Below are 17,643 nucleotides of genomic sequence, written 5' to 3'. Positions count from 1 at the left end.
CTCCAATGGAGGTTGGCGTCACTTCCGATCCATTATGGGGGGTTGGGTCTCTGTTCGGCCGATGATGTATCTACATATGCTTTTGTGGCTTCGAGAGCACAGTCGTGGTGTTTGCAAGACCATATTCTTCGGGGTTGTGATATTCATAGGTTGGACTCTGATTATGGGTGTGCGATGGATCGTTTACGTACTTCACTTCCAGATTTTGATCTTAGCGGGTTCTCTAATAAGGACACCGCCCCCCCTAAAGCCCAACATGTTGTGGCGAGTGCCTTATTTAGTGGAATCGTCAAGAGTTTAGAAGTGAAGTTTGATCTATCCCCTCGCCAAAAGGCGGTGTTTGAATGCCTTCGGGCTCCTCGGGCTCAGGATTTTCTAATGGCTATCCCCATTGAAGGATTAGGCCAACGTATGTCGGGTTTGGAGTATCGGGCTATCCTTAAGTACCGGTTAATGATCCCTATGTTCCCGACGGATGAACCTTGCCCAATTTGTCGCAAGGTCTGTTTGGATTCTTTTGGTGACCATGCGGTGCATTGTAAAGAATTGCCTGGCTTTAAATACAGACATGATCTGGTTAGGGATGTTCTGTGTGATGTTCTTAAACGGGCAGGGATTTCTGCTAAAAAGGAGGCCCCTGTTAACTTTCTCACGGATCCTATTGAAGGGAGGTCTACTTTACGACCAGCTGATATTCTTGTGTTCGGGTGGGCAGGGGGGAAACACGCCTGTGTGGATCTTACAGGAGTGTCTCCTCTTGTTGGGCTCAGGGACCGTGGGTTTGTTGTGGGTCAGGCTGCGTTGAAGGCTGAATCGGGCAAAGTTGTTAAACACGAGAAAGCTTGTTTAGATAATCAACATGTCTTTCTACCATTTGCCTTTGATACATTTGGTTTTCTGGCTCCAGAGGCTGTGAAATTTTTGAGTAGGGTTCAGCGCGTCGTACACGGAACCTCTTCAGCTTCTAGGTCTCAAAGCTTCGTTTTTAGCAGGATTGGCTTTGCTGTTCAAAAGGGGGTTGCGGCGCAGCTTGTTGCCCGTTTGCCTGCCATTTTATTGTAATCGTTTTATAGTAAATTATATAAAACTTCGACATTAGGAGATTTTGAACATAAATTTGTTGTTCATATTCAATCAGTGAAATGAACTTTTGTTTTATATCTTCAAGTAATGCATTTCATTCTAAAAAAAACTTAGCATATAGAATCATAAAAGAAAATTGCATTGAACCAGAAAAAGCCCTAACCTGACACCATAAACCAACAATGAAAACATGAAGTATCCACAGGAGTAAGCAACACGTAGTGAAAAAGAAACAAAAAAGAAATTATATATACCCAAAGAACCAGGTGTCATGGACACGTGCAAGAAGACCTGGACAACAACTGTCCCACAAAAAAAGTACACAAATTTATTTATTTATTATTAATATTAATAGTTGAAACAAAAATAAACCTGAATGGGATTCGAACCCTCGCGGGTCACCAACAGATGATACTATAGGGAAATGGCATAGACCATCTGAACATCAACACAAGCAGTGAATATATCCAAAAAATAAATACTATATCCTTACAACAAAAGCGAACAAACAAATCTTGTGGCACCAGGATAGGATATTTATCTTATTAGACTAGACGGGTGCTCGCGCGATGCTACGGGAAACACGACTTTGGTAGTCACATTACAAGTTTATGTGTGTTCGTTGTTAAGTTTGAAACCGTGAAACATTCAAACTGGTCATTGGTTTGATTTCACGATTGATTTTTTTCTTTAACCTTTGGCCAACCGATTTCATTTTCAACGGGGTGGTTTCGGTTTTCGACAAAAAAAGACGTTACTAACGTTTTGGCTCACGGTTTAATTTAAAAACCATCCGAAGCAAACCGCAAACACTCATACATAAAATGATATTTTTTTTAACTGGAAAACTATAGCAATATGATACTCAAATTAAAGATAATAAAATGCTCGTTTTTATGGTGCAATGCTTTATAGAAAAATATTAACGTATAAAAAAGTTATGGTCGTTCAAATTTCGTGGGGGAAGTTGGGTTAAAAGTGAAAATAAAAAGAGTATATAGGTAAAAGATTAAGGTTCATAGTTGTAAGTATTTTTAAAATTTACAAAAAATGATTAAAGTTAAGGGGAAAAAATTGTAAGTATCTTTAATGAATTGAAAATGCTAATATCATTCAAAAGACAATATTGTCATTTTCAACATGCTTTGTAAGGTTGTAACTTATGTATTAAGTATTGTAATTTATTTAAAATTAAACGTCTTAATTTGCCCATGTTTGCCTCATTATATATAGTATAGATAATGTGGATCACCGTCAATTTTAAAAAGCCACGTAAATACGTTTGTGAATTGTGAGTCGGATCAATTTTGGAAGCCACGCAATTTGTACATCGCTAACACATAAAAGTTGATTGCCACGTTCTGTTTTAGTGCCACTAATTTGTATATATGATATACATTCTTATATTTGGCATCTTAGATCAACAAACAAAACAAAGATGAGTGTGTGTGTGTATAGTGAAATCTGAGAGGGAAAAGAGTAACCGATAATGGTAATGATTTTTGTTAGTAATGCCAAAAATAATATAATCCCAAAGGACCGTTGTTAAAAGTCTAAGATCCACCACTGAATAGAAAATGTAGCGAACCATTGTCTCTGCTGTCTACCATTGACAATCCGTCACTTAACCTCGAAGCAATCAAGCAGGTAGCAACACGTTGGCGGACAAAAATCATTCGAAACGTGACACGTGACGCTGAGTCACTGCCCAACGGAACGATGGGTGTGACGGCAACGGTCTGCCGTGGCTTACGAGTTATACGCTCTAACAACTTTTTGGCACATGTTTGGTGACAAATTATATTGTGGCCCGACAGACCGCCACCATCCACAACTGTTTGTCACAGACCCGACGAGTAGGCTATAAAAAGTGGCGCCACGGGTGTTAAAATTTCATTCCAAACTCGTTCCAAATACTCTTATATTATTACCTCGTAGCATGTTCCCGACCCCCTACGACGACCCGGCGAGTCTTCAAACCTCGAAGTTCAGGCCATCAATTTAGAACTCCGACGTGACACTGAAATTCCGACGTCTCATTCCTCGACACTCGACGTATAGCAGAGGCGCTGTCGTTCGTTCATAAGCTTTATATTCCGAATAACCATTTTAAGGTAAGAATTTTGATTCAATTATTTCAGTACATAGCTTAGACTGTTGTCAAAGGTATAACCTAAAGCTTGAGAAGTTTTTTATATTAAGATTTTTCATTTATAAAGGTTTATTTGTTGGTACATAATGTCAGTAGTTCAGTATCTAGTGATTTGTATGTGTCTGTAATCGTGTTAGATTGTTTGTGTTGTATTTAGATAAGTTGTCACACAAGTTCGCCTGATGTAAGCGAACTTGTGGACAAGCGAAGTTAAAGACAACTTCGCGTAGTCTGTTAGGCGAAGTTGTCGAAGCCTATATATGGTTAGCATACGGCTTGTTTTGAAAGAGGGATTCCAGAACGTGTATTTTGATTTGATATCACGTGTTGAAGTGTTGCAATACAACGTGTCTTTTTAGTATTGTAACGTGTGTTCGTGTTTCGGTTTAACGTATTATACATCTTACGCTCGTGTTACGTAGGGATTCCGCACCTACGTATTACGAGATAAACCTGTGTAGATCCGGCTGGGAACCTACAAGTGCTATCAGAGCCTTAAGCTCTTATGTTATGGTTCGAGATCTGCGTTTTGGTGTTTGTGGCACGTTTCTGATGAGTTTTTGGCCGAACAGCCGCCGTAGGCGAAGTTATTGGGTTCAGGCGAAGTTGTCGCTAAAATTTTAGGGTTTTGGCGAAGTTGACTTTTTAGGCGAAGTTGACTTTTTGGCGAAGTTAATGAGGGGCGAAGTTGACTTTTAGGCGAAGTTGACTTTTGGGCGAAGTTGACTTTAGGGCGAAGTTAAAAAAAAAAAATTGTTGTTTGGAGTTTTCGTCTATATGGCCAGGTGTACACGATTATTGTGAGACTGAAAGTGTTGTTCCGACAACGAGTGAAACTTGGTATCTCTTGTTCTTACGTGTGAACAAATACGGGTCAACTCTGGATATGGAGTTGAAGTTGTGAATGGGATATTGATTGAAACTGGATATTGACACATATTTGGGTGTTTGTGGGCAAAGAAATTGTTGTTGTTCGAGGTTGACCAACTGAAGAAAGTCAAATCGAACTGAAGGTTTTCGTCATTACTGGATTGCGGTCAGAGCATATTATTTATGTTATTTTCAAGGCGTTCGAGAATTGGACCCTGTTACGATTTTGGAACAAGTTGGATTTAATCGGGAATTAATTTGTTTACGTTCTTGATCGTTATCCATGGTGATTGAAGATGCTTCGGATTAATTAATGGTCATGTGTGTTAGATTCTGTCAAGGTGGTTTTGTGATGAAATTGATCACTTGATGTTGAGTAGTTGAAGATTGAACCTTATCTTACTATACAATTCCGACGTGTTGGTGAAGTTGTGGAGGGAGCCAAACTTCACGTGTTGGTGAAGTTAGAAGAACTTCACGTGATTGGTTGAGATGATCAATTAGGCACGGGGATGCATGCATGTCAAAGACCTCAATCGATATAGTCGGAGAAGCTTACACTGAAGGGGAGATCTGATATGGAAGACGCCGGGTGATTGGTAGATTTGTGGAGTTACAAGACAGTTTCAGACACGGCTGGTTGAAGACAGGATGGATGTTGCATGTATATGTGAAGTTCAAGTCTGAAGATCACAGTGCAATCGAGTCCTACAAGAAGGAGCAAACAGAAGATCATCAGTTAAGAGGGAGTCTGTTGGTGCATGCTTTGTAACAGATGATCTTTTGTGTTTGCTAGAATTGAGAGCAACGGTCAAAGCGGAGTCTGTTGGTGCATTTTGTGACCGTCGCTATGCAATTCTGACCAGCGGAGACGCCATAGGCGAAGTTAGAACAACTTCGCCATAGGCGAAATTAGAACAACTTTGCCTACAGGCCCAAGCCCAAGCCCGCGAAGTTGGTTATCTATATATGTGTGTGTCTTGTTTAGGGTTTAGTATCCAGAGAGTCAGAGTGTTTTGTGATCAGTTCAATTGTCTAGAGAGAAACAAAGAGGGAGAGTCGTGTGGGACGGCCCGAGGTAGAGCTCACCTCGGGTCGGCCGTGTTTTTGTTTTTGTTCGGTTTGTAACGTGGTTTGGTTTTATATAAAAGATCTGCAGATTTGTTTATCCCGTTCGTGTGTTTGTTCGTGTGTTTGTTTATGTGTAATCGTGTTCTTCGTCTTCTACACCATTAAACGAGTCTAGGAGGATTCCGCACTCCTAGACCTCGTGCGGATCTCGTATCGATCAGCGAGATCCAGATTCAGGACTTGCAATGATCCAGATTCGGGACTTGTCCTAGACCTCTAGATTGTCCTAGAGCAGCGAAGTTGAGGAAACAAGCGAAGTTAAGCTTAAGCGAAGTTAAGCATAACTTCACCATCTGATCACTGTTCAAAATAAAAAAAAAAATTTCTTTACTTTCTTTGTGTTTTCGAGTCGTGTTTCTTTCAACGATGACTTCAATAAACATTACGGAACTGGTGAAAATGGAGGTTGAAGCCGGTTCAGCAACTAAAGCTCCAAAAATGCTCAAGGGTACCGATTTTGTTGCTTGGAAAGATCGGTTTGAACAGTATGTGAAATATCAAGATGCTAAGATGTGGGTTTGCATTCAAGATGGATACATTGCTCCTATGGCCTTGTTTGAGGGTCGTGAACAGATTAAGAAGTACAATAAGATGGAAGAAGAGGAAAAGAAGATGTATGAGGCAGAAAGTAAAGCTCATGCAGCAATAACAATGGCTCTTCCACGAGAGATTCTTCATACATTCAAGAAGTACAAAACTGCTAGAGAGCTATGGGAAGCACTTGAAAATCGATATGAAGGTAATGTGGGGATACGTGCTTCCAAAACAAAGCTGCTAAAAACCCAATTCTCTGTATTCAAGTATCTGAAAAATGAATCACTTGACGATATCATCACCAGATATTATCACTTTATGACCGAACTTAGTAATTACTCCATTGAATACAAAGAAGAAGAGATAGTAGAGAAACTTCTTGATGCTCTTCCACCGAAATGGGAAATGTATACGGTTTTGATGAGAGAGGATAAAGAATTTGCCAATATTGATCATGAAACAGCAGTCAATAAGTTACGAAATTTTGAGCTCAACATGGTTCGAAAGGAGACACCAACTGATTAGGTTCAGGATCCGGGAATGTATGGTGCGAAAGTCTTTTAAAGTTCAAGTTCAAAATCAGATGCGTCTGCCTATTACTCAAAGGGAGAATCGAACTCCAATTCAACTCGAGATGGACATGTGATTCTTAATATGGATGGCGACGTATGTTTCGTAGCTGGAGGTAGTAGTTCCTCAAAACCTCAAGCAACAACTGGTAATTTCTCATCAAATGTTCCAACCAACAACTACTCACAGATGCCCATGAGTGTTAAATCAGCTGAACAGCAGTTTGCTCTCTATGCATCCTTCATTGCATCTTATGAGAACTATATCAAAGGTAAAATAGTCGACCCTGCAACTTTGGATGAAGACTATGATCAGATTGATGCTGATGATTTAGAAGAGATGGATTTGCAGTGGCAAATGGCTATGATAGTAAGAAGGGTTAAGAGATTCATGAAGAAAACGGGTAGAAAGTTCGTTGGAGAAAGACCAGGGTTTGACAAATCAAAGGTTAGATGTTACAACTGTCAACAAAATGGTCATTTTGCCAAGGAATGTACAAATGAGAGAGTCGAACGCAGTCAGAACAGGCCTGTACAACAGAATGGGGGAGGTAGTGAGAATAGGGCTATGGTATCTAGACAGAATGGTGGATACAATTGGAATCTGCAAGTTGAGGAAGTGTTAAAACAGGCTAATTTGGTCAACATCGAAACTGGAGGGAGCGAGAGAGAGACGAGAGAAAATCAAGCATATATGGCATAAGTGAACGATCAGCTCTCTGAGGTAAGTTCTGAACTTCATTGTATGCAATGTGAGAATCTGTCTGAACAATTGAAAACAGTAACTGATCAGTTTGTTAGTTTGGACGCACAATTTAAAACGTTAAAAGAAGATCATCACTACACTAAAACTAGAGAAAACAGTTACTCGGTAAAAATAAAAGCTAGTGAAAAAGATATCAGAAGTCTTAAAGCCAGTCTAGTTGATAAAATTCAAGTAATTGATCTTAGTTATGAAGTGTTAGAAGAAAAAACCAAACTAATTGCTGAAAGAGATAAACAGATAGCTGATTACCGGGTAAAAGTGGTGGAACTAAACAGAAAAATTGAACAATTTAGAAATTCCTCAGCAATGCTTGATAACATCATAAGTGTTCAACGTTCCCCAGTTAACAAAGGGGGAATTGGATTTTCTGAAGTTCCACCACCGTATAACAATAACTATACTTATAATCCGAGTAATCAGAAATCTGCTGATGTTGAGATTAGTCAGACAGTTCCAGTCAAAATTTCAACTAAAGAACCTGAAGTTGATAAGAGCGAAACAAGTAAGCCAATCCCTAAGGTTAAGATTGCTGTTCCTAGCTCAGTCTCATCAAATTCGGACAAGTCATCCGAATCGGGTGAGATAAAAGAAGAGGTAGTGTTACTGAAACGAGGGGAGGAACATAAGCCAAACGAACAGAATTCTTCCATAAATCCGTTTGTCCCACCATATGTTAGACAAATGGATAGTAATGCAACCTCATCATCTGAAACAACTGTTGAGACGAAAGTTGAACACAGAAGTTGTTTCAGATGCAATCAAGTAGGACACCTTATTGCCGATTGTTCTCTAAGTTAGAGAAAATTTAGAGGTATGAGGCCTCCGAAAACTGAGTATAAAACGAATGGTAATTATTATGCTAGTAAGAATACGTACACACCAAAGTTCAGACATTGGACTAATCCAAGATTTCAAAGAAATCGATCTCAGTTTTTCCCAGTTAACAACCAAACCAACAATTATAATTCAGTTAATTCACTAAGGTTTGGATGGCCTCATAGTCAATCCTCAAGAAGGTTTCCTTTCAGACCTTACAGGAATCATCCTCAAACTGCCTTTGGACAACCAAAGTACGGGATCCCGTTTAACAGATTTAATCGACCCAAGACCAGTAGGTCTTGGGTCCCTAGATTTTAATCTTTTTCTCTAACTATGTAGGAACAGATGAACAGGGCTGTAAACAATCTGTGGGTTGTGGACAGTGGCTGTTCCCGGCACATGACTGGTAACAAGAATTTGTTACATGAATGGAAACCTGTTCAAGGAGGTAGGGTTAGTTTCGCTGGAGAGAGTGGAGGTAGAATCACTGGTATTGGAACAGTGACAAATGGAAAAATGAAGTTGGAGAAGGTGGACTTTGTTGAAGAATTGAAGCATAACTTGTTGAGTGTATCTCAGATTTGTGACAAAGACTACACGGTGCATTTTACTAAAAACGAGGCAATCGTCCTTTATCCTGGTTTCAAGATACCAGAGGCATGGGTGGTGATGAGAGCTCCAAGAGAAAAGAACACGTATGTAATGGATATGAGGTCAATTGAGATGACATCAGAAGAGTCATGTCTTCTGTCGAAGGCAACTGAGTCCGAGTCCGAGTTATGGCACCGAAGAATGGGACATGTACATCTTCGTAAAATGAATTACATTGTCAAAAATGGGCTGGTGCTTGTTGTTCCCTTGAAGAATTTTAACTTTGAAGATCAATGCTTGTCGTGCAAGAAGGGAAAACAACACAAGAAACCTCATCATTCCAAGAAGGTTAACTCAATCGTCAGTACACTAGACCTACTTCACATGGATCTCTTTGGTCCCGTGAATGTAAAGAGTCTATGTGGGACGTCATACTGTTTGGTAGTAACCGATGATTACTCTCGATACTCTTGGGTATACTTTCTGAAGGCAAAATATGAGACGGTTCAGTTGGTAATTAACTTGATTACCAAGGTTGAAAACATTGTTGGGAGAAAGGTTAAGTACATCAGGAGTGATAATGGTACAGAGTTCAAGAACCAGATGGAGATGTTCTGCTTACAGAAAGGGATAGACCACCAGTACAGTGCCCCGTATACTCCGTAACAAAATGGGGTAGCTGAGAGGAAGAATAGAACGCTAATCGAAGGAGCCAGAACCATGCTGGCTGATGCTAAACTTCCCGTGGTGTTCTGGGCTGAAGCTGTTGCCACAGCCTGTTATATCCTTAATCGTGTTTTAACTGTTAAAAGATTGAATAAAACTTGTTATGAACTTATGCATGGTAGAAAGCCCAACTTAAATGGTCTCAAACATTTTGGGTCCCCATGTACGATATTAAAGACAAACTCAAAATTTGGTGAGAAAGCCGACGAAGGTATTTTAGTCGGATATGTTGTTGGTACTCCCAACAGAAGAGTCTTTAATTTATCGAACAACAAGGTTGAGGTGGTATGTAACACGGACAGTACAAGCTACATATCACCAAAGCCTAGCATGGGACCCGCTGAAGCTTTCGACTATGATAAACTTTTCAAATATTTTAATGTGCCTTACTTGGATTTTGCAGGAGTTGATGAGAAAATTGCTTCACAGATTCTGTATGACGAGGAGGAAAATGTTGTGCAACGTCCGCGATACGATGAAAGTCAACCTTCTTCGTCAAGTGCTGTTGATAAATCAGCGGCCCCGACTGAAGAAGAATTCTACAATCCATTTCACTCTCAACATCAATCACCCATAGATGAACTCTCTTCGAACTTAGAAAAAAATTTGGAGGTCGGTCCGGTTCCGACTATTGGAATTCACAAAAATCACCCATTGGAGAACGTGATAGGTGATTTGTCTGACGGTATTCAAATAAGAAGAAGTTTGAATGAGCACACCTGTGTTTACGCAAGCATTAAAGAAACGGGTATCCTAAATGAATGCTTGTACACCTGCTTCATCAGCCAAATTGAACCAAAGAACTATCAAATGGCTCTAAAGGATAGCTCGTGGGTCGAAGCCATGCAAGAAGAGTTATCACATTTCGAAAAGATGGAAGTATGGAAATTAGTTGCAAAACCGAAGAATGTACATGCTATTGGCACAAAGTGGGTTTTTAAATGTAAGAGAGATGAGAAAGGGATAATTATAAGGAATAAGGCGAGGCTGGTCGTAAAAGGGTTTAATCAGCAAGAAGGAATCGACTACAATGAAGTGTTTGCTCCTGTGGCAAGATTGGAGGCAATTAGACTATTTTTGGCATTTGCTGCACACAATGAGATGAATGTGTTCCAGTTAGATGTGAAAAGTGCCTTTATTAATGGTAAAGTCGATGAGGTGGTGTACGTTGAACAACCTCCGGGTTTCCCTGACCCTGATTTTCCTGATCATGTGTACAAACTAAGTAAAGCGTTATATGGGCTACATCAGGCCTCTAGTGCCTGGTACGCAACCTTGTCTGATTACTTGCTTGAGAATGGGTTTGAAAGAGGAAAGATCGACAGCACGCTGTTTGTCAAGAGAAAAGGGGGAGATTTTCTACTAGTGCAAGTCTATGTGGACGACATCATTTTTGCTGCATCAAAAGTCGCCATGTGTCAGGAATTTGAAGAAGTCATGAAAAAGAGGTTTGAAATGAGCGCAATGGGCGAATTAAATTTCTTTTTGGGTTTGCAGGTAGATCAGAAGAAAGATGAGATGTTTATTAATCAAACAAAATATGTCCATGATGTGCTCAAACGCTTCAAGATGGAAGATAGCACCCCATTTGATACTCCAGTTTGCGTCAACCACAAACTGGGTGCTGATTCAGACAGTGAGGAAGACGTGGACCCCACCCAATATTGAGCAATCATAGGTTCCTTAATGTATTTAACTGCATCTAGACCTGATATTATGTTTGCAGTTTGTCTTTGTGCTCGTTTTCAGGCAAGCCCGAAAGAATCTCACATGAAGGGAGTGAAGAGGATCTTGCGTTATCTCAAAGGCAAGCCTAGGTTGGGATTGTGGTACACGAAAGGGGGAGAACTGGATTTGGTCGCTTACACAGATTCTGACTATGGAGGTTGCAACCAGAACAGGAAGTCAACAACCGGTGGATGTCAGTTTCTGGGAGGAAGATTGGTGTCATGGCAGTGCAAGAAACAGACCTCTGTAGCTATTTCCACCTGTGAAGTAGAGTACATGGCAGCATCAAACTGCTGCTCCCAGGTTCTTTGGATTCAACAGCAATTGCGCGATTACGGTCTGAATTTCACTCAAACTCCTATTTGTATTGATAACACTGCTGCAATCTCAGTAACTAACAATCCCGTCAAATACAGCAAAACTAAACACATTGACATTCGTCATCATTTTATACGGGATTGTGCTGAGAAGAAATTAATAATGCTAGAAAAGGTTGATTCGTTAGATAATTTCGCCGATCTTTTTACTAAAGCGTTTGACCGATCACGTTTTCAAAATCTTGTTGAATTAAATGGGATGATCAATCCCGAGTAACCTGTTTTTCGTTTATAAAAAAAAACATCTTTATCGCTTAGAATTATGTCGGTTGCTTCAGTTTGAAGGACATATCTTCGGATACGTTTGGTCCTTACTTCTACTAGTAGATTATGAGGATAGCCATTAACCAGATGACTGAAAGTGACCGGGGCGGTTAAGATGTGTTTTTATTCTTTAGCTGAAAAATAGTCGTTCATACTTAGTTAGAAGGACACATACTCGTATGTGGTCGGTCCAGCTGATCCATTGGATATTCAGGATAGCCGTTTACCTGAAGACTTCGACTTGATCGGGGCGATAGAATTTAAAATTTTTTTTATGGGAGATGATATAATTTTTCAAGTCTATAACTTAATACGAAGTTTTAATACAATGTTTAAAAGAAAATTGATCCAACCTTGGAAAGTGATAGAAATACTATTTCTGTGAGCTTAACTAGTGAAGTTATTAGGCTTAAAAGAGTCTAGAACGGCCATTGTATGTCATGGTAGCTTTCTATGGTGCGTAAAAGTAGAAGTGATACTGTAACACCCCGTAACCGCAGCGGAAACGTAAACGGGATGCAACAGACACGTCTGATATCAACAGCATTGCTTATAAGAAAACACCACTACATTAATTTACACCATATTACATTGTTCCGAGTTTAGTTACCGTCTAGGCGATAGCACATAAGTTTTACCAACATTACATTAACATAATTAATACAAGAAGATCATTAAGCTTCCATAAAAAGGCACACATCATCAAGCATGTAGCAATTATTCTAGTTTGGGAGTACCTAGAAAGCATGGAAAGAAAACGGGTCAACTACGAATAGTTGGTGAGTTTCACTAATTTAAATAAACAGTGACAAATCATTATACTAATCATATATTAGTGATGTAATTATGCTGAGCCCACAAGTGAAACCTCTGTTAACCCAGTACTGTACCCGTTCCGGGGGCAATGTTAACCCAGAAACACTTCTAGGGACATCTGGGGACACTGTTAACCCAGTACAGTACCCATTCCGGGGGCAATGTTAACCCAGAAACACTTCTAGGGACATCTGGGGACACTGTTAACCCAGTACTGTACCCATTCCGTACGATTCTCGTAAAATCAAACATTTATAAATACACGCAATTCCATGCGTTCAGTATGTACTTAAACATTTCAATAGTAACATGCTTTCCGCCCCGGGAAAATATTTAAAAACAATTCAGAAAAAGGGGCTCGTGAAACTCACCTTATCGCAAGCAGTAACACAGTATGTGAGCTATTAATCCGGATCTGTAGTACGATCCCTAAATTCGTTACTATACAATCACTATTAATATAACTTTAACCGTGTTAACCGGTACATCTGGGGACACTGTTAACCCAGTACTGTACCCGTTCTGGGAGCAATGTTAACCGAGAAACACTTCTCCGGACTCAGATTGTGATATCGTTTAGAGTTCACTAGTCAAAATTACCATTAGTCGTTTTTCCCGTTTTGCGTGCCTAGCACGGTTATCCGTTTTTACGTTTCAAAAATGAGTTTGGTCACACACGACCCGAAAATAGTTGTTGACTGACAATTTAATTAAAGTTGTGGATTTAGAGCTCGGTTTAGACGCCCCGATTGGCCGCGGGACCCGTTTCCGTCTTTGGCGTACCGGAAACTGTTGAATCGGTTAAAATTACTCAAATCATCCGAATTATTTTCGGATGATTTACATTTAACTCAGTTATATGAAAATAGTTCATTTTTAGGGTTTTTATACACCAGTCAGTTCGTTTAGGCGAACTTTACCGGTTTACGCGTTTTAAGCTTTAAAAGATTGTTTTTATTTTCTTTTTAGCACAAATAATTATCCGTTTAGTCTCGGATCTTGAAATTTTGCACCAATCACTTTTTGACAGTGGGGAATTTTATAAAAATATTTCCAGAATTAATTTTTATATTTAAAATTTATTTATCTATTTTTAAACACCATTTAAACACTAAATATGTCGTAAATACCAAAAGATCTTAGAAAAATCCCAAATTTTTCCTGGATGACCCCTGCCATCCCCTTAGTCCCCTGTAATTTTCCCAGAACCAAAATCTCCTATTACATGCCATTTTCACTAAAACCGAGCTAGAAAACCCTAGAACTCGTTTAACCGAAAAGCCTACTTAGACTTCTCCAAATGACCTCAAATTTTGTGTGTGACTTTTACATGTCATAAAAAGCTTATCTGGAATTTTTCAGGATTTTTCATGATATTTAACTATTTTTCACCATTTTTAGCTAAAACCGAGCATTAAATTCACCAAATATTCATCATTTTTCCAAAAATTACCAAAAATTCACAGAACTCATATTTTCATATATATAACACCTCTGTAAAATTTCATGACTTAAGTTTAAACGTGTCACAATCTGTCCAAAACACGAACATCATACAAAAACCGAACTACCTTGTGTTTCTAGCTTCAAATCGCAAGGATCTCGCTTTCTAGCCTTTGCTATCAACTAGATACAACACCTACAAGCACAATAACACCACACCAAGCAAGTTACACCCACAATCAAGCCATTTCTTTCATGGTTTCGGTTATGATATAAAAACAAAGATTTAACCGTAAAAATTCGTTTTTGGTTCGTTTAACTCCTTTCTTGGACCAAGATCCCTTGTATAACCCGTATACATCACTTGATCATGCAAGAATCGGTTTCATCTCGGATTTTCACCCTTTTTCACTTGAAACCTCATTTTCTTGTAATTAAACTCGAGAAAGGAAGATGAAAACGAATATAACTCGATCTTTACCTCGTTGTTCTTGCTACAAAACTCGGTTTTTAGATCATGATGTTGAGAGGAAATGAAGATTTGTTGAATGTGGTGTAAAAAAAAAATAATAAGGTAAAGGGGTATCCCCTTTAATTCCGATCGGAACACATGGGGGGTGGGGTGGGACCCACCTCTCCATTTCTAGCCACATATTTGGATTCCTGTAATCTGGATAACGTTTTGGATAATCTGGTTCAGTTCGTTTTTCGGTTAAATGTTTAATCCGGCTTAAAACGAGGCTAAAACGGTCGTTTTTCGGCTTAAAAATGAAATTTATATAAAACCAATTTAAAAAACTTTAAAAACTTAAACCATGACATTTATTATCTTAGAACATCATATTATTAATAATTGCGCATCTTTTTCGGCTTGATCGATCGTCTCTTGCTCGGTTTGGTATTAAAAGTTTCGTTTAATGTACCGACGTACCATTTAACCGAAGATCCTTTTTCTGTGCTTTAGTTCACTTATCCCAACGCTTTAATACTTCGTAAACATCACTAATTATTATATATTTCGTCTATAATGCAATCCCCGATCGTTCGGGCTTCAATAACCGTTAATCGACTAATCGTATTTCCAATACGATTAACTGTATAATCGAGTATAATCCGTAAAGTGAATCTTACATACTCGTATAAACGCATTATAATTCATATATTCATTATTAAATAACACATAAATAGTATATACCGGCTAGGGTATACCTGAATTTGCCGGAATCGTTACAGATACTAATTAAAACTCCTCGATTTAAAGTGGAGACTCATTCAGAGTTGTGCATGTCTCCATATACATATTTGCGAATGATAGGCAGAAAAGTGATTACCCAGTCATACACGAGCCCGTGAGTGTTCTGATTACCGAGAAGATAGTGTGTCAAGCACCTACAGTGATCCAGATTCGGGACTTGCAGTCGTCTACTATTTGAAGCTGTATTAATATCTTTAGTATTAATTAAAAAAAAAATTGGTTGTTAAGCCTTCTGAAGCTTATATTGTTATACTTATCAATCAATAGGAAAGAAAGAGAACGGGAAAAAGACTCTAAAGATCGATATGTACTTACTGTTTAATCAGACACTACGGGTCGAGGTCAACTCGGGGTGACTTGGGGAAGCCAAATACGCTTTGAGAATAGATAGGAGGCATCACAATCTCTGATGTGATGTCCATCTAAATTTTGAGCTTAATTGAACCTAATCCGTATCACAGAAGCGATGAAAACCATACTAAGTTGTATACCTGCTTACAACCTGTTTCTGTATGTCATAATACCGCTGAACATGGATCTATATGACAGCCAATTAATTAGTATGATTCCTGTTCGGATCTTTTCTAAAACATGCTGATCCCCGTCAAGACTGAAATTTGATCCCGCTTGACTTAATTTCCTTAAAATTTTCATTGCATATTTCGTTTTATGGCTTAAAACTTGGTTACTTGGTTCTTTGATCGTCACGTTTACATCTTTGACGGAAGTTTTTAAAAGACAGTTGCATTTTGTTCAAATTTATAAGGGCCTGTTTTGTAAGTTTAATACTAAGCGAAGTTTAATAGTAAGCGAAGTTGTCTTGGGGCGAAGTTAAGGGTAAGCGAAGTTAACCTTAACTTCGCCTGTGTATATTCAAACCTATATAAAGGTCAACTTAGTCAAACCTTTTACATTTCTCACAAACCCAACGAACTTATCCTCAATTAACCCACGGCGAACTTAACCCTCGAATCAATCCTTGATATTAGTTGTTTTCAATCCGTGTTAAAGGTGTGTAGGCTCGGTATAACTTATAATTCTTGTCAATGTTGTTAATCTGATGTCGTTTTGGTCCGAGTTGTGACCTCGTTCATGCAAACCTTTAAACACCCGATAACCAATCTCTTTCTAATGTGTTCATAACTAATTTGATCGTCTAGATCTTCATAGTAACATCCTTTTATCTTATCAATCACCAATTCTCCGATCAAACCTTGATCAGACCTGTGTTACTATGCCGTTTCAGATTCAGGCGAAGTTAGCTTTAGGCGAAGTTGTTCTCAACTTCGCCCTAGGCATAACTTCGCCTGCGTTTAATTAATTAATTATTCTAAGTTGTTCAGGGGCGAAGTTAGGATTAGGCGAAGTTATCCTCAACTTCGCCTTATACTTAACTTCGCCTACTGCTTATCCTGTTAACTTAAAGGTTTTACTTTGTTATCAGGCGAAGTTAAGGTCAAGGCGAAGTTGTACTCAACTTCGCCATATGTTTAACTTCGCCTGCACATTTGAAGTTATCATAACTTCGCTCATGGTAAAAGGCGAAGTTATGATCTGCTTTGTCGATATTCTAACTTAGACCGTTTGTTGTGCAGGATATGGCTGCTGTAGCGAGAGCTGGTGGTGCTGGTGGTGACGAAGGTGATAACAACCGACAATTCTTTCCGGGTCACTACATGTACATCACTTTGGATCCGGATGCTAGTGGTGTCGATGATTATCGCGAGATCATCTCCTTCCTTGTTCGCTCACTTATTTTCCACGCTATTACTACAGCTCTACCCATTTCTCTACCGAACATTGAAGATTTCTGGCGAACGGTAGAGTATGACTGTAGAGTTGAGCCTCCGGTTATGCGCGTCACAGTGAACAATCAGGTGGTGCAGTTTTCAGCAGATCAGATCAGGGCCGCTTTCAGTTCGGAGCTGAATCTACAAATGAACCAACCGACTTTCCGGCTCCATTCAGAGATGGTGCATTTTTACGAATGGGATATTCGGGTCCATTGGGTGACACACAAAGGAGAAAGGGGTTCTTACTGGATCAGTGGCGTTTTCTGATGCACGTGATGATTGTGTGCATGTCGGGTCGTAAAGCTGGTACTGACGGTATGGGAGCGACGATGCAATCTGCCATGACAACTCTGACTAACAACAAGCCTTACAGCTTTAGTCAGATGGTGTTCTATGAAATCGATCGTCAGAGACGCGCGGTCGCTCGTGAAAGATTCTTGATGTACCCAAGATTCTTACAGATGATCTTGAATCATGTAGCTCCTACGCTACCTCAACGCCGTCCCATTCGTTATGTTGAGAGCTTAAGCAAGAGGATCTTTGCGCAATGCAGGTCATCGAGTGCTCGCAGTAAACCAGAGCTTCGTCCGAGGCATACTCCATTATTTGGTTATTTGATAGACCCTGCTTATGTTGCTCCTCTTGGTGATGAATTCCGGGACCCGACACCGCAACAGGATGATGTTCCTCAACCACCACCTGTGGTACAACAAGCATTACCTGCTG

Source organism: Bidens hawaiensis, unplaced genomic scaffold (genome assembly GCF_021521415.1).
Source record: "Bidens hawaiensis isolate Kalapana, Puna unplaced genomic scaffold, B.hawaiensis_p1.1 tig00032349_1, whole genome shotgun sequence".
NCBI classification, from domain to species: domain Eukaryota; kingdom Viridiplantae; phylum Streptophyta; class Magnoliopsida; order Asterales; family Asteraceae; genus Bidens; species Bidens hawaiensis.
Note: the sequence above shows the minus strand (reverse complement) of the source record.